The sequence below is a fragment of the Pelobates fuscus genome, chromosome 4 (assembly GCF_036172605.1).
Source record: "Pelobates fuscus isolate aPelFus1 chromosome 4, aPelFus1.pri, whole genome shotgun sequence".
In the NCBI taxonomy this organism is placed as follows: Eukaryota; Metazoa; Chordata; class Amphibia; order Anura; family Pelobatidae; genus Pelobates; species Pelobates fuscus.
In genome coordinates this window covers 58,101,380-58,120,490 of record NC_086320.1, presented here as the reverse complement: position 1 = coordinate 58,120,490, position 19,111 = coordinate 58,101,380, and positions in this window count along the sequence as shown.

Sequence of the window (19,111 nt, the reverse complement as noted above, 5' to 3'; positions counted from 1 at the left end):
TGTGCTGCCATTGGCAGCATGCAGTGCACGTTGGCATCAGTCAACAAATTTGCATATAATTCACATTAGCCACCCAGATTTCTTGTTTGTGGGCTAGCTGACTTCCTTAACGTCGATCTTTGTTTATCAGATAACTCCCTTATTTGCTATCCTTATGTGGGATTGCCATATTTAGGGACACCAAATAAGGATAAGGGAGCTATCTGCTAAACAGAACCCTAATTTGGTATCTTTAAATATGGAAATCTCACATAAGGACACCAATTTAGAGAATTATCAACTAAACAGCTAAAAGATGAATTAAAAAAAAAAAACCTTTTCCTAATTTCAGTTGTTTAGTAGATAACGCCCTTATTTGTTATCCTTATGTGGGATTGCAATATTTAAGGACACCAAATAAGGGAGCTATGTACCAAACACATACACATTTATATACACACACAATAACACAATAGGTGTATGTCTGTGTGTATATCTGTGATTGTGTTTTTGTATGTATATATATACACGTGTGTATGTATGTAATGTTTGCGTGTGTATATCTAATTATGTGTGTTTGTAATTGTATGTGTGTGGGTCTGTGATTGTGTATGTCTGTGTTTATGTGTGTGGTTGTGTGTGTATCTCTGTAGTTAAGTGTGTTGTGTGTGGTGTGTATATATATATATATATATATATATATATATACACACACACACACACACTTAACTACAGAGATACACACACACACACTTAACTACAGAGATACACACACACACACACACACACATAAACACATACATACACAATCACAGACCCACACACATACAATTACAAACACACATAATTAGATATACACACGCAAACATCACATACATGCACACATTTAATAATTAAGAGGTCCACCCAGCCTCCCTACCTTGCTCTGGGAGGGCTAGAGTGAATCCTCAGTCCCTGGTAGTCAGTGGTTGCTGCTGGGATCTCTGTGCTCTTCATGCACACGTCCCTTGCACATCCTGTAATATGACGCCGATGCTTGGATGATGTTATATGCCGACTCACTGCAGGGCGAAGACAGTCAGATACAGTCAGATGTACACAGTTATACGCATATACTGTCAAATACAGCCACATGCACACCGTACCAAACACATAGTCACTTGCACACTGTCAAACGCACAGCTGCAGGCAGACAGTAACACACACAGTTACAGACCGACAGTCACACACACACAGCTACAGGCAGACAGTCACACACACACAGCTACAGGCAGACAGTCACACACACACAGTCTCACACACACACAAATACAGGCAGACTGTAACATAGTTACAGGCAGCACACAGTCACACACACTCAGTGACATGCAGACAGTCCCAGGTAGACAATCACAGGCAGACATTCATACATACAGGCACAGGCAGACAGTCACACACACAGTCACCAAAAGTCAGTCTCATGCACAGTCACAGGCATACAGTCACACTCAGTCCCAGGTAAACTGTCACAGACAGACATTCACACACACAGGCACAGGCAGACAGTCACAGACGCAGTCACAGGTAGACAGCCACAGGCAGACATTCACACACAGTCACAGATAGCCACAGGCAGACATTCACACACAGTCACAGATAGCCACAGGCAGACATTCACACACAGTCACAGATAGTCACAGGCAGGCATTCACACACAGTCACAGATAGTCACAGGCAGACATTCACACACACAGTCACAGATAGTCACAGGCAGACATTCACACACACAGTCACAGATAGTCACAGGCAGACATTCACACACACAGTCACAGATAGTCACAGGCAGACATTCACAGACACAGTCGCAGGCAGACATTCACACACATTCACAGACACAGGCAGACATTCACACACAGTCACAGACAGTCACAGGCAGACATTCACACACAGTCACAGGCAGACATTCACACACAGTCACAGGCAGACATTCACACACACAGTCACAGATAGTCACAGGCAGACATTCACACACACAGTCACATATAGTCACAGGCAGACATTCACACACAGTCACATATAGTCACAGGCAGACATTCACACACAGTCACAGGCAGTGGCGTACGTACCGCGGTCGCAGGGGTCGCAGCTGCGACCGGGCCCGGCACACCAGGGGGCCCGGCCGCCCTGCGGCCCCCCGCGACCGGGTAGCAGCTGCCATGCTTTGCGGCCCCGGCCCGCGCGGCAAACCGCCGGGGCCGCATGTTAAGGGGCCACCCGATGGACATGGATTGTAAGGGGGCCCGGTCTGCGCTGAGCGCTTTAAGAGCGCGACCGGACCCCCTGTGATGAGATCATCACACGCTGGGAGGAAGTGACCGCACGTCACTCCTCCCAGCATACTGAGAGCCCGCGCGGAAGGAAACAGAAAGGAGGAGGGAGTCAGAGTGAGAACTCTGACTCCCATCAGGCTGAGCCACCACTGGACCCCAGGGAAATCACACATGTCTCTGTATGTGTGTGTATGTATGTGTTTATGTATGTTTGTGTCTGTGTCTCTGTATGTGTGCATGTGTGTATCTCTGTGTGTGTGTATGTGTGTGTCTGTCTCTGTATGTGTGTATCTGTATGTATGGCTGTGTATGTATGTGTGTGTCTGTGTCTCTGTATGTATGTCTGTCGGGGGGGTGTGAATGTGTTTGTGTCTGTATGTATGTGTCGGGGGGGAAGGACCCACAGTCAGGGGGGAGAGGGTCAGGGAGGGGGGGGGGGGGCACGGATCAGATTTGCCACTGGTCACAGGCAGACATTCACACACAGTCACAGACAGTCAAAGGCAGGGATTCACACACACAGACAGTCACAAGCAGTTTCACACAGTCACAGACAGTCAAAGGCAGGGATTCACACACACAGACAGTCACAAGCAGTTTCACACAGTCACAGACAGTCAAAGGCAGGGATTCACACACACAGTCACAAGCAGTTTCACACTCACTCACTCTCTCTCTCTCTCTCTCTCACTTACTGGTGGAGGAGTCCCCCCCTCCCCCCCCCACCCAAAATAACACACATGACACCTATTTGGTGGATAAGGGCAACTGCCACAGCTTTATCTACAGAACCAATTCTTAACATCATCCAAAACCTGTCAACTGTTAGGCTGTTCCCAACAGACAGTTCTCCCATTTCATTCTACATGAGCCTCAACAGCTTGCAACCAGCAATCAGCCCAGAGCAGGCTGTCATCTCCCCAAAGTGACACCATGTCTTGCTCCTTTTCTAGCTCTGCTGTCCAGATAAACCACAACAGCGATGCCACCCTAACGTGCGCTTTGCAGCACCGGCATCGTGCCCCCCAGCAGACAGCGCAGCTTCAATCCCTGACTGTAAACCCACATTAAATATCTCTAGTCCAATAAGGATGACCGCCATCTTGTTGCATGTCATTGCCATTGTCACCTTCCAATTGAAAGGGCCTGACCAACACTTCTTTACGGTATCTGACAAACCTTGATATGGTCATATTGACTTTCCGGTGACATCGCTCCAGAGCTTTTCCATTGCCACCCAGGCACCACACTGGGCAAGGGATTATTTCAGACCAAATGAGAGTCAGTTGCTTAAACAATGCAAATCATTGTGCCAGATCATGGTATGTATTAGATCAACTGACTTGCCAATAACATTCCTGCCTACGTGCAGCACTAACGTAACAGGCCCAGATACGCAGCGACTCAGTTGAATGCACTCAGCATACATGTTGTCCCACTGTAACCCCCTCGACCCCCGCCAATGTACCTCGTACAAACTCAAATGGAATCCTCAGGTTGCGGCCATAAACTCTATCCTCTGCTTGCCTCGCTGACCAATACACGTAGGAATGACCTAAAACCCATAAGTAGTGAGGAATTCCACATATGAAACAAGCAACAATAACCAACATGGGAGGGGAGAGACAGAAGGCGAGGATGAACATACAGATGAAATTGCACCGACTGCCATCAACCTAGTCGCTTTAGCGTGTCTGAAGAAAGACGAAATACAAAACAACCTCAGAACCCGGGAAAATTGGAAGCGGCTCAACGAGGATCCATCCAAGTAATTAAGGAAGGAACCCCTCATCCTTCCGTTACATACTCTTTGGACAGTCTGACCAGACAAAAGGGGCCACCCGTGGCCCCCATGCGTACTCGAGCCCCAACACCTACCTGATCCGTTTTGGACCAATGGATAAATAAAACCACACAGGATGACTCGATGGAAATATCCAATAGCAGCAGTGAAGAACTAGCATTAGCCCTTGGGGCAACCAATTTCCCAATAAGCAGGGCACTGAAAAAACACAATAAAAACAACAACCGAAACAGACGCACTTCGTAAGAGGAAAGACATACCTGGGATAAAATTTCCAACATACGACTCAGCAAATCATAGGAGATGGGCGACGCGAGTCTTACCTGCGACCTTTCTTCCAACCCTTTAAAATACGAGAAACACAAAACAGTTTCATAACATCCTCCCACCCAAACCAATGAAACAAAAAGGACAGCGCCACTAAGTGCCTCTTGGCAACAGTAGCGGACTTACCTGATGAACACAAGGACTCCAAGAGAGCCAGTGTCGTACCCAACCTACCATCATCTGAAGCCAAACACCTGGAAGAACCGATATACCACCACCATCGCCATGAAGCCTCTAATATAGACCCCCGAACCAATCTACTCAAATGTCGGAAACCAAATCCCACAAGTCCAACTGGCACGGGGTCCCCTCCTGAGCCGCCTCTCGAAACCGGACCCAGGAGGGACCTAGTCCATCCAGTCTGTTTCCAATGAAAGATTCACATTCAGGATTAGTCACTTTACAATGGGAAATGTGGACCCACAATTTGATCAGCTGCAGTTTATGGGGCCCCTTCCACGTAAGATGTAACAAGCGCTTTTCTTGCAAAGTCTTATATCATCAAAAATCTCCGGGAGTGATAGCATGTAACAGTTTAATTTGTGCCGGCTGTACAGCATTTGACCCCTTTTTAAAACACTAAGGCTTGCGTTAATGACATGTAAATATTCCTCATTGTACTATTTAAACACATAGGCATTGGGCATAAACACATAACACACCAATTCATTACGAAACATAGAATTTATACTCAACAATCATTGCGATATGATTCATGTTGTCATCCAACAAAACAGAAAACAAAAAACGTAGTAGATACACACAATGGACAACCAGCAGAGTTGCCAATGCAAAAAGCACATTCAATGATACGCAGATAAACCATAACCAATCCAAAATAAGTAAATACATTTCACACTCTATATCCTTCAGAGGAAACTCAGTAAGACAAATTTAGGTTTCTATGCTCAGGCATATTCATTTTTACAAAGAGTAGTTAACAAACTGACAAAGGTGACCGATTACAAATGCACGCTGAAACACCTTCAATGAAATATTATACTCCATTTGCTATCTTGGATTAATACTTTTAGATAAAATACAGAAATCTTTTGAACAGGCTCTTGCATATTCAGATTTGCAAACAGCTATTTCACCTTTACAGAGACAATCAACACTTAAGATAGAACATCACTCGGCAAAAGAAACAATGTAACAGCTACAAATTATTATACAGTAAATTTATACTATACGTTACTCAATTCCATATAGTGAAATCTCTATTCAGTAAACAACAATGCAGATTCTGTTAAAACAGACTATAATAACCATAGCATTCCATCACCAACAATTTCCAATAACATACTTTAACCTTCACAAACATCTAGTTTCATTTCTAGCAACTTCAAAACTCAATCTTTTATAAACCGTGCATCAAACATATTATCTTACTTACTATTTTACTTTTAATTGCATTCTTTATTAATTAATATGTTATTACAGATAGAATGAAGCTCGGCACTCCAACTCCCACTAATATTTAGCGGCAACAATAGTTACAACTCAACAGAAATTTCTATCTACATCCACAGATTGGGACAAACTGGTTCAAATATATTTTAAAAACCACACAGTAACAGGAATACTCTAATATTCTAATTGTCAGTAAAATTGCAAATTCCATTTATGCATACCTTCTGCGTTAACAATGGGCATCCAAACCACACATTAACATATAGTCACTGCACCCACAGAGAGTAAACTTGTAACAGCTGTAGTATGTATAACATATTATTTTACGGTAAACCATTTTTTATTTTCTCCCATATTCTACCTATGTTTAATTGTATTTTCTTAATCACCTTATTATACTTAAAGCACCTTAGTATGTTCTAGAAAGAAGGGGTTCCCTTGTATAGCATGCTTTTTCTTAGATTTTTACTGTGTGATACAAAAATATATACAAACACAAAATAAAGCACCGCGCTTACAGCAGCAGTGGCTTAGTATCTAACAGCTCAAATTACATAGTAAAAACAAAGAGAATGTTACCTGTGCTCTGGCCCAAATCCCTATGTGCATTTAAACAAAATGGAGGCTCTTTAGTTTCATTCCATTGGCCATTTGAATATAAGTTCATCTGCCCCATGTCAAGGCAAGCCTGAAAAGGTGAGTCCTACACTAGCCTCAGGGCCGGCCTTAGGCATTTGGGCGCCCTGTGCAAAAAATCTTCACAGCGCCCCCCCTTCCCATCCCCCCCTCTCCCACTCCTTACCCCTTCCCACACACCCTGTCACACACACACATGCAGACAGTCCCACACACACACGCGCAGACAGTCACACACACACGCGCAGGCAGTCACACACACACGCGCAGACAGTCTCACACACAGGCAGACAGCCACACACACACACAGTCAGACACACACTCACTAACAGACAAACACACTCACAGACACACACTAACAGACACACACTAACAGACACACACTAACAGACACAGACACACACTAACATACACACACACACTAACAGACACAGACACACACTAACATACACAGACACACACTAACATACACACACACTAACAGACACAGGCACACACTAACATACACAGACACACACTAACAGACACAGACACACACTAACAGACACAGACACACACTAACAGACACAGACACACACTAACATACACACTAACAGACACACACACTCACCCACATTAACACATTTTTTAAAATTTATTTAGACACCCCTCCCAGCCTCCTTACCTTTGGGAATGCTGGGGGGGGGGGTCATCTTTTTTCCCTGGTGGTCCAGTGGCTGCTGGGCGGTCGGGCGGCGCTGCTAGGCTGTCTGCTGGGCGGCTGGCGAGCGCGCAGTGAGGCGGAGCCGGAATATGACGTCATATTCCGGCTCCCAGTCTCACTCTGCGGCGCGCGAGGGAGCTGAGCATACAGCTCAGGGGGAGTGCTCCCTCGCCAGCCGCCCGCCAGCGCCGCCCGACCGCCCAGCATGTCTGTTAGCCGCAAGGCTAACAAGACATTTGCCTTGGGCATTTGGGGGCGGCTTTTTTTGCCGCCCCCTGGAAAATGCCGCCCAAGGCAAATGTCTTGTTAGCCTTGCGGCTAACAGACATGCCGTGTGAGCTATGCGGCCGCAGGGCGCCCCCTGCACCATGGCGCCCTGTGCGGCCGCACAGCTCGCACACCCCTAAGGCCGGCCCTGACTAGCCTTTAGATTTGCTGATATCAGCCAAGAATCTCTAATGAGACAGGAAGAGGTATTTTCTTGGATGATATCAGCATATCTAATGGCTTGTGTAGGACGCACCTTTTGAGGCTTGGCTTGACGTGGCAGGTGAGCTTATATTCAAATGGCCATTGGAAGGAAACTAAAGAGCCTCCATTTTGTTTAAATGTAAATAGGGATTTGGGCCAGAGCGCAGGTAACTTTCTCTTTGTTTTTACATAAAACATATAGCTCTGTATGTCTACGGGAATATTCACTAAGCATTGCATAGGTAAAACAATTTGTTTTCCAGCATCCTCCGATCTGGATCTGGTCTCTGAGCTGGCCTCTCTGGATTCTTGTTCCAGGGAGCCGCTGTCGTGCCTTGCGTGATGACATTGAATGGTGCATGCGCAATTACGTCACTTACCGTCAGGCCAGCGCGTGCTGCAAGATATTGCGGCAGGAGCTCCAACATTGCACTCACTGCCATCTTGGGCCTGCACACCCCTAGACCTCACTGATCGCTGCCTCTGAACCACCGTTGCCACTGATGTCGCCTGGAACCCGGATCCTCCAGCACCGTCATCCCGACTCCGCTGTTGATCCTGATTGGTGCGCCTGTGCCGGGCTAGGTGACAAACGCGACGGAGGCCTGGAACACCTGGCCCTCCGCGCCCCGACTCCAGTGGTGGCCTCTATCGACTCGTCTGTTGTGGCACTGGAAGCTGGCTGCACCGCAGACACCAACACTTCCAAGGCACCACAGCCATGTAACAGTCTTTGGAGGTCAGCAGTCTGAAATGGATGCCATGCTTGCCACTGGTGAAGGGTTGTGGGACAGGTAAAAGCAGCACAGTAAGGACTAAAATGGGTATTTTTCCTCCTCTTTGCCCCACAGGTAGGCCCCAGTCCGGACAGGAATACAGAAACACAGTCAAGGTCCCTCAACTGTTCCTGCTGACTGGTAAGTCCCCTCGCCTCTCTACTCCTTAAACTCCTTAACTTTGCAACATTGTTGCACTTTAAATCCACTCCACGCTCCCTCTTTCCAAGCCATGCTCCCTCTTTCCAAGTTGCCCAGGGGAAAACTCAAACACACACTCATAATCACACACAACCTTTTAAATTTTTTTTTTATTTATTAAGAGGTCCACCCAGCCTCTTGATCCTGTGCCTCGAAGGTCTCGATTTAATCCTTTCACTGGGGTCAAGTGGTTGCCAATGCAATCACTGTTTTCTTTCTGCACAGTTCCCATCTGCTCATTGTAGGGATACCAATGCCAAGGTGATGTCACATTACAGAGCGCATTAGAGAGCTGTGCAGGAGGAGCTCAGCCACCCATTCCCTCACCAGTATATTAGAGCACAGTAGGCTCTTGACATGTTAGTAGTCAGATCCCTACTCTGACAATTAATTGGCCGCAAAGTGCAGGGCAAGAATGGCCGCCTGTGCCACCTTAGGCTAGCACATACCCTGCTTGGGGCCGTTGTCCATGATTTTATCATGTTCATTTGCAGACCCGTTGCAGGGGACAAGCCTTATAAGACTTGCAGGCTATAGGCTGCTGACCCCTGGTTTGGGGGTTTTACCCCTACATGAATCTGTATTCACAGTGATATAAAACTTGTTTCTCATGACATTTTACCATATCTTTAAAAGAGCTACTTAACTTATGTGAAGAATAGATAACATTTCATAATGGAACTTCATATTATAACCAAATGAAATACCTGTCCTATATTTGGCAGATCTTGTGGCTGAATGCTTTTTTTTATTTTTATAATTCTTTATATTTTCAATGACAGAGAAAATTGTACTATGCAGTCATATGGCTTGCGCAGAAGCCGCATTGTGAAGTCAAAAAGTATGTGTTGCCATTAGGAGGTACATGCGGTTTTCATGACATTTCGTGTACATCATTAGTATTAAAGATCTGTCTGCCATTGGTTTTAACAGTATTGTACATAAAAAGAACAACAATCGGTAACGTAAAACTTAGTATATCATAACAGTATGTTTAAGTTGCCATCTTATTTTGGTGGCTTTGGTGTGTTGAACTTATAGGCCGGGCACCGGTGGGCTCGGTCTAATGATGGGGAATGGGGAAGGGGGGGGAGGGGAAAGGGGGTGGTGGGGATGGTATAAGAGGGGGGGGGGAGGAGTCTTGGACATCTCTTGTGAATTGCTAGTCGTCAATGTAGTTTTCCCATGGTTCCCATGTCTTCGTGAATGTTTTCATTGAACCTCTTCTTTGGGCCGTCAATTTATCCATGAGGTGACACTCTTTAGTTTTGTTGAGCACTGTAGACATTGGGGGGGGGGAGGGGGAGGCTGTAACCACGTTTGGGCTATGGCTTTTCTAGCTGCCAATGCTATTTTGTTTAGCAATTGTTGTTCTGGTCTGGACCAAATGTCGAGGGGCTTGGCCAGCAGGAATGTCCAAGAGGTTAGGTCTACCGGTCTATGTAGAATTTGTGATATTAGCTTTTGGATGTCTTTCCAGAAAAGTTTAATTGTGGGTCAGAACCACCACATGTGGGTGTATGTCCCTTTTTCTCCGCAGTTACGCCAACAGAGATCTGTAGGTGTTTTTTTCATGTGGTACAATTGGGGCTGAATGCTTTTTTAATTGGAGGTTTTTGCTAATGGAACCTATAGAAAAGTTGGTATATGTTCTAATAGTAAACCAATGGTGTTTTACTAATTTGAGTCACCGTGTCTGTAATAAAATACCATACTTTAAAGCTGGTAAAATATGGGAATTGGTAAAACTGAATACCAGAGGATAAGTTTCCCTTCACATCCTAGACACATTGTATCCATGTAAAACACCATATTAACAGACACCAGGGTGGATACATGATGCTTATCTGGAGCGAGATGACAAACTGATTCTGTTTAATGGAACATGTTTATCATATTCACAATCTGACATCACAACATATACAAACTCACTCTATAATTGGATCTTGCCCATACAAGAGCTCTGATTAGATTCTGGTTCAGTCTGGTGATGATAGTCTTCAATTTCTAGTAGTTGTACATAGGCTAAAGTTTTAGTATCATCTTTTCACAACTCATTCTTCCAATAGCTATCTGATTTGGGCAAGTGGCAGGGAAAATCGCAAGTAGTAGCAATGTTCTGTTCTGAGCAGAGAAGTTTCCTTCTCAGTATTCTACCACACACATTCTACGTGATCAGTGCTCATGAACAGTGACATTAATGAGTAGGGGATGGCTGGTGACTTTTGTGACATAAATTACCTTTTTTTTTTTGCAGATCTCTGCAAGGATGCCCCTACTAAGGAAGAATTTTCAGTATTTGGATTTGACAGATTTAGGCTGTTGAGGCTACAAGGTGTGACATTATATATCACTGTAATTTTCATCAGTGTGACCTGCAAAACAGGATGGAACATTCAGAAACGTCTATGAAGAAACAGACTGTTTCCCGCAACTCCATTGTAACCAATGACATCCCGCAAGTATTAAAACTATCATGATTATTCAAACATTCATTTGTACACATCACCAGTGACATCAGACATACTCATTATGGCATGCCAGCAAGGTAAACCCCAAACACTGCACTCCACTGGGAAATATCCCAGTGAGTCAGTCCATGCCTGGAAGACAGTGAGATTGTTGGCCATTTGCAAACTCCCAAAGTGCTGGGTTAGCACAAAGCCTGTCTGTTGCCTCCATTCGGCAGTGTTGTGCCAACCCACATTCCAACATATTGCTTGCAATCCGCTCATGAATGATGTTAGACTGCAGCCCACAGCCCCTGTATGCTAGTTGTCCCCTGTCCTCCGTCCTCCTTCCCAGCCTTCACACGTTACCCAAATCAATAAATACCTGCAGATCACAAGTCTTCATCCTGATGTTCCACCAAGCCTTTGAAGTAAACACAAATGGAAGATCACTGCTAGAAGAGAGTAACAATGGTGTTACATTTTCTCCATTTGTATAATTTCTGCTTGAGCGTGGATTAATGGAGGTCACAGCCTTCAACATTTATATTATAGCCTTTTTCAGGTTATTTAGCAATAATGACAGTTTTTCCATGATTTTTTCTTATTGATGACTCATAATTATAAAACCTATAACTTCTCAAAAGGGACCATTGACATCCAAACATATTAAACACTATAATGTTAGCCATTAGTATGGTAAGCAGTGATATGTAAGCCAACATTTTTTAATTTATCATGTTCTCTTCGAGGGGTTATGACCTTCTTATGAACTGCAAACTGGCATGTAGTTTGTAATCAACTAGAGTTCATTTTTGTGTATGTTTTTACAATACATATCACTTTATTTGCCTTGCCTTCTGGCTAATGTTAACCTTGACAAACAATGCTGTAAATAATCATCAAACAAGTGGTTTATTAATCAAAAGGTTTATTGAACAATGCCATTATCAGCAGAACTATATAATTGGGTGGGGCAGAAACATTTTTGTACATTTTTCCTTATCTTTCCCACAATTAAATTAAAAAACATTATAAAAAACAACACATTATTAAATGAATGATCCTTAGCATTCCTAAATATATTTTGGTAAAGTTCATCCAGTTGTCAAATTACAGTGCAAAGATAATTTTTCATCCTGCATACATTCAAATGCATCTATATTTCTATTGATCAGATCATTCATTTTTTTTAAAGGGACATTATAGTCACCTGAACAACTTTAGCTTAATGAAGCAGTTTTGGTGTATAGATCATGCCCCTGCAGCCTCACTGCTCAATTCACTGTCATTTAGGAGTTAAATCCCATTGTTTATGAACCCTAGTCACACCTCCCTGCATGTGACTTGCACAGCCTTCCATAAACACTTCCTGTAAAGAGAGCCCTATTTATGCTTTCTTTATTGCAAGTTCTGTTTAATTAAGATTTTCTTATCCCCTGCTATGTTAATAGCTTGCTAGACCCCGCAAGAGCCTCCTGTATGTGATTAAAGTTCAATTTAGAGATTGAGATTCAATTATTTAAGGTAAATTGAATCTGTTTGAAACCAGTTTTTTTTTTCATGCTGGCTCTGTCAATCATAGCCAGGGGAGGTGTGGCTAGGGCTGCATAAACAGAAACTAAGTGATTTAACTCCTAAATGACAGTGAATTGAGCAGTGAAATTGCAGGGGAATGATCTATACACTAAACCAGCTTTATTTAGCTAAAGCAATTTAGGTGACTATAGTGTTCCTTTAATATGCATTTCTATTTATTTTTTGTGAAAATTGCACATTTCCTCTGTTGAAATAAGGAGAGACTGGATGCGATTAGAATTGGTTCAACACACATGTAGAAAAGAGTCATACAAACATCAAATCTCTACAGAGAATAAGAGAACAAGATTGCAACTGTATGTATGGCCAAGCTTGAGTTTGTTGAAAGTACATGGTAGAATAAAGAACCTCTTATTTACACCGAACAAAATTATCAACGCAACACTTTTGTTTTTGCCCCCATTTTTCATGAGCTGAACTCAAAGATCTAAGACTTTTCTATGTACAAAAAAGGCCTATTTCTCTTAAATATTGTTGACAAATCTGTCTAAATCTGTGTTAGTGAGCTCTTCTCCTTTGCCGAGATAATCCATCCACCTCACAGGTGTGGCATATCAAGATGCTGATTAGACAGCATGATCATTGCAGAGGTGTGCCTTTAGCTGGCCACAATAAAAGGCCACTCTAAAATGCGCAGTTTTATCACACAGCACAATGCTATAGATGTCGCAAGTTTTGACTGCAGGAATGTTCACCAGAGCTGTTGCCCGTGAATTAAATGTTCTTTTCTCTACCATAAGCCGTCTCCAAAGGCGTTTCAGAGAATTTGGCAGCACATCCAACCGGCCTCACAACCGCAGACCACGTGTAACCACACCGGCCCAGGACCTCCATATCCAGCATCTTCACCTCCAAGATCGTCTGAGACCAGCCACACGGACAACTGCTGCAAGAATCGGTTTGCATAACCAAAGAATTTCTGTACAAACTGTCAGAAACGGTCTCAGGGAAGCTCATCTGCATGCTCGTCGCCCTCATCGGGGTCTCGACCTGACTGCAGTTCATTGTCGTAACCGACTTGAGTGGGCAAATCCTCACATTCAATGGCGTCTGGCACTTTTGAGAGGTGTTCTCTTCACGGATGAATCACGGTTTTCACTGTACAGGGCAGATGACAGACATCGTGTATGGCGTCGTGTGGTTGAGCAGTTTGCTGATGTCAACGTTGTGGATCCAATACAGTAAAACTGCACATTTTAGAGTGGCCATTTATTGCGGCCATCCTAAGGCACACCTGTGCAATAATCATGCTGTCTAAGGTGGATGGATTATCTCGGCACAGGAGAAGTGCTCACTAACACAGATTTAGACAGATATGTGAACAATATTTGAGAGAAATAGGCCTTTTCTGTACATAGAAAAAGTCTTAGATATTTGAGTTCAGCTCATGAAAAATGGGGGCACAAACAAAAGTGTTGTATTTATAATTTTGTTGAGTACAGATGGGTGTTTATGGAAAGCAATGCTGATGCAAAGTTCTAAAACAAGAAATCACTGTATAAACTAATAGAATCTTTGTACTGATTGCTTCTCTTTAGAGCATTGCTCTAGAATTGCCCTTTAAAAATTATCCCCAAAGTGTATCTCTTTTGAAATTCTAAAGAAAGAGGAAAGAAATCCATGGACGTATTAACCTTTACATCCCACTAAGGAAATATTGACAACATAAGAGGTTAGAGATGAGATAAATGTTTCCAATAAAAAAAAAAGATGAATCGGTATTTATTTAATATTAACGTGATAGCAACATTACCATTTTCTGTTGGAAAACAATTGTGGGTGTGGGACTAGTAGTTAGTAAAATCTGGCCTTGCCTTAAAGGACCTCAACACTGGAAAACAAGTCTAAAGGTTATGTCAGGCTTAATTATTTGGAACATGCATTGTAAAAGCCAAAGTAATTGTTCATGTAGAAGATAGATCCCAGGCTGCATCAATGGCAATTGAGCACCTTTAAAGAATTAGTGATGATTTAGACCCACAAATATGCACAACAAATTTCATGCATTTTCTTTTTTTCCTCTTTCTTTGTCAGTGTCTTGGTTGGCAGACATCTACGCCGAAAACCACAGCTGGAATCAATTTCTAATATTTAAAAGTAAAAAGAAAACAAAATCTGAAACACACACATAGATCTGTCTGTTTCCCATTGTGATTTTTCCAAACATTACAGTTTAGAAATAAACTCCTGATATGGCTATTCTCTGGCCAACTGGCATAGTCCGATGGTGCGCACAGCCCTGATGTATCTGCGCACATCTGTCAAGAGAACTAACCATGTAACAAGATAAATTACCAGCCATAACCTCGCAAACACTTTCAACTATTATTTTTTTTCCACTCCGTTCGTCAATATAGGTTGTTTTTTTTTTTCTTCGTTTTTGGGGGCCATGGATATAAACAATACATTTATGTGCCATATGTTTTGCTTAGTGATCGTACCTTTGGCACTTATGAGGTTAATTATTTAGTTAATTCTACAGTTGTTTTACAGTCATGCTGTTTCGTGCCTGATCATAAATTAATATTGTTGGGTTTTTTTTCTACAGTGTGAGTTGTATACAAACATACATGTCCCGGTACTGCCTGAGATGATTTATTACAGAGATACAGGGGTGCAGTAAAGCATTTGGAAACATGACCTGCATATATCTATACTTTCTGTGTGTGCTGTGTAATAGTGTTATTTTATATGTACTGATACAAGCTGATAGAAATAAAGCTTCAATAAGTACGCTTTAGTCAGTACGAGAGTGCTGTTAGCAGTATTTTGTTTGCATTCTGCGAAACAAAGAACCTGCATGCTACTATAAAGAGTCGTCCTTCAGGTACATGTGATAGTGCCCGGTGAACATTGATCAGAGTAATCCACTCCAGTAAGAAGACCCACACTGGTGGTATAATAAACTATAATTAAACTAGGATTGGCAACATTCCATGTAAATCATAGGTGCATATTAAATATCACATGGTCTGATTAATGAGAGTACCCTAAAGACTGTGCTGGCCCTGTGCTTGTAAGTTCCATTGTTTGTTGCTTTTCTAGGGGGGGTAAACAGGTAATTGTCCATTTGTGTATTTTTAGAAGACGTGATCACAGTTCTCATGTGTGGCAAAACTAGCCACTTAAAACTGTATTTTCTTAAATGTGTGCCTATAGCTTTAAGAACTAAGTGTATTCCTGTATAGTGTATTACATGCGAACAATTGCATTGGTATGCTGGCGGCATGAAAGCCACCAGCATTCATACAATAGTTTCACGAACAGTGAATTTCAACACTGTTCGTGAAACGAACAAACTACCGAAAGGGAGACCACACACAGGAGGTCGTGTGGCTCCCATTAAAGATTGCAACATTGTTGCAATCGGTAATTAGAGAGATTCAGGGTGGCCGCTGTTCGGCTACCGACCACGCGGCGGTCGGCCATCTTGGATCCTTTGTTAGCCCAGCGGTATTTGGTCGTCGAGCGCATGGAACTAAAATCGGCTACTCGACGGCACGAATACCGCTGGACTTCCAAGCCGTTTGGGAGCCCCGGTCCTTCGGTAATCTGTTTCCCCAAGATCAATCGGTAGTTTGCATGTAACTTGAAAGTAATGTTTGTTTTGTGCGGCGTTAGGTTATTTATGCTGGGATCTGAGTGGTACTTTCACGAAATGTGCGCTTAGACCCCAGCTATCTACCGAACGTCCATTTGTTTAAATATAATGAATACTGTGGAAGTTATGCATTTTCATGTAAAATATTGGTTCTGCTGTATGGAGGGATAATCCACTTAACTGTATATTCTAGTGGCAGTATCCCTCCCGTACAGCAGTGCATGGTGGGAGAAATGTCCAGGTTGTTAAGTTCCCCATGTAGTCCCTTACTGTACAACCCCTGTAATGTCAGTAGGGAAATCCCTTGCATGGGGAATCCCATAAATACTGTGACCTGTGATTAAAAGCTGAGTTGACTCCCAGCCTATGTGTCGTCTAGTTCTTGGGAAGGAAGGATTCTTACAACGCTACCGGGATTATTGTATGCTGAATTTATTTGCCTGGATTATTTTATGCTGTTCCTCTTACCCAGCGGAGATACTGTGGATTATACTACCTCTCTGCTACATCATGAATATGTTAGACAAGTCTGACAGGGCCCCTATTTCGAGTTGTAAGCGCTATATTTTTTAAGCCTTCACAATTTAATATCAATAAATATCAATGGGATATTCTCAATGCGAGAACTGTGATTTAGTTACCAAAGTAAAATATGATGACTTGTAACAGTGGCGTACCTAGCACAGTTGCAAGGGTCGCCACTACAACCGGGCCCCTCACTCCATGGGGCCTGGCCGCAACCACGTTGGTCGCCTGAAAGATTGCAACATTGTTGCAATCGGTAAAGAGATTTGAGCCTTGAGGACAGAGTTAGACATCCCTGACTTAACTGATTCCTGGCTTTTTCCCGCCCGCCCACCCTCACGATATTGGTGCAATGTGTGGTTTTGGTTTCTGCTATTGTTTCGTGGTTCTGGTTTGTTTTTTCTTTTTTTCATTGTCACAGCTGCAGCGGTGTTCCTGGCCAGCGAATTGACAATAGAAGGCAATGATGAGTCAACTTGGGAAGTCGCAGCCTTCCGATAAGGAAGTGGAAGCTGTCTGTTAGGGAAGTCCCTATACAGCTGACAGTTGGATGGAAAGCTGGTCTGTTTATAAAGTTAATAAAGCTGTGGCCATTGCCCTTACCTATAATTATTGTGTGGTGTGTTTATTTATGGAGCAACGGGAGGTGGATATTGGGGCAGCAGTCAAGAATGGAACACATGGAAGGGAGAGAGAGAGGGTATGGGACACATGGAAGGGAGGGGAGGAGAGAAAGAGGCTATGGAACACATAGAGGGTAGGGGAAGAGAGGGAGGGTATGGGGCCCATGGAGGGGAGAGGGGAGAGATGGACGGGAGGGAACAAATGGAGGGGATTTGTAAAACGTATTGCTTACAAATTTGTGCTTAAAACAAATACTTTTAAAAACATACATCTTATTTTTCTCCCATGTCACTTGTCTCTCCTCAACTCGTTTTTTTTCACTGTCCTCCCATGTCTTTCATTATCTTTTTCTTGCTTTCAGTCTTGTTCTTCTCTATTTTTTTTCTATGCATTTACCGTATAGCTGCACATACAGATTGCATTTTGAAATACAATTTTCATACCAAAATAATGGCAAGTTTAAATTACGCTTACTTCATAATGTTCCAATTATATTTTCTGGAAGGCAGCCCAATTCAAGTACCAAACAGCCTCTTCACTACAGACGTACATGGTGATATTTAACAAATTGCATAATTGGTTAATAATATTATAATTAGAGAAACCCTACAAGACCGCCGATTAAAGAGATTTGAGCCTTGAGGACAGAGTTAGATTGCTATTCTTCATAAAACATCGTGTTATGTTAAAAAACGAAAAAAAAAATGTTTTTCCATTTTTGAATTTTCTGCTAAATTAATTCTGTTTAAATAACACTATTAACATAAAAAAGAACATTAAATTGCTCTGTTGATTAAAAGGATTTATCATCTTTGATACATACTCTGTCTTTGAAAGAAGCCAACTGTAATTTTAGAATTTAATGTCGATTTAACCCCTTGTGACCAAGCAAAAGAAGGTTAGATCCAAGGTTTTGCAGTATCTTAGGAAATAATAAATACATACAATAATGACATGAAGACAAAACAACAGTTCTCTGCATAGATTGGCATTAAAGGGACACCAGAAATATTAAAATCAGGTAGACGTGTGGATAAGCACCCTTCTCAGCCTACTTTGCCTTAGTTGTTCCAACTTTGTCTACTGAGTGAGGATGTAGGCATGTGATGTCACAACCTTGTTATCTCCACTAGAGGTCAGGGGTAGGCCAGATGCTGCTAAAGACATTTCGTGGGATGTGGCAGAGCCATAAGGCAACCCTAGAATTTGCATATGGTCTGGGGGTTAATCTGGAGCCCTTGATTGTTATTTCTGGGAAATGGGAATGTGGTTGAGAATGAGGGGCTATGAGGATGAAAAACTGTAATAGTGATAGTGATAGATTTGGGGGTAATGCGTGGTGCTGGAATTCGTACCATAAAAGATACTCAGAAGTTGTGTTTAAAAAAAAATAATAATAATTTTGAAGCAAAATTAAAGAAAAATAATTTCACAGTGTAAACTGTTAAACATATCACCCTACATAAAAAAAAAAAAGTGCTCACCACAATTTAGACTTTAATAGGATGGTTATCCAAGAGCTACTCAAACATTTTGTACTCTTGGAAGATATTTTATATCAGGTAATATTTACAATTATTTATATAGCACCAACATATTCATAGCACTGTACAATAGGTAAACAAAACAGACACTAAGTTCTAAGAAAACATGATTGACATACTGGAACGATAGGTAAAGAGGGCCCAAACGA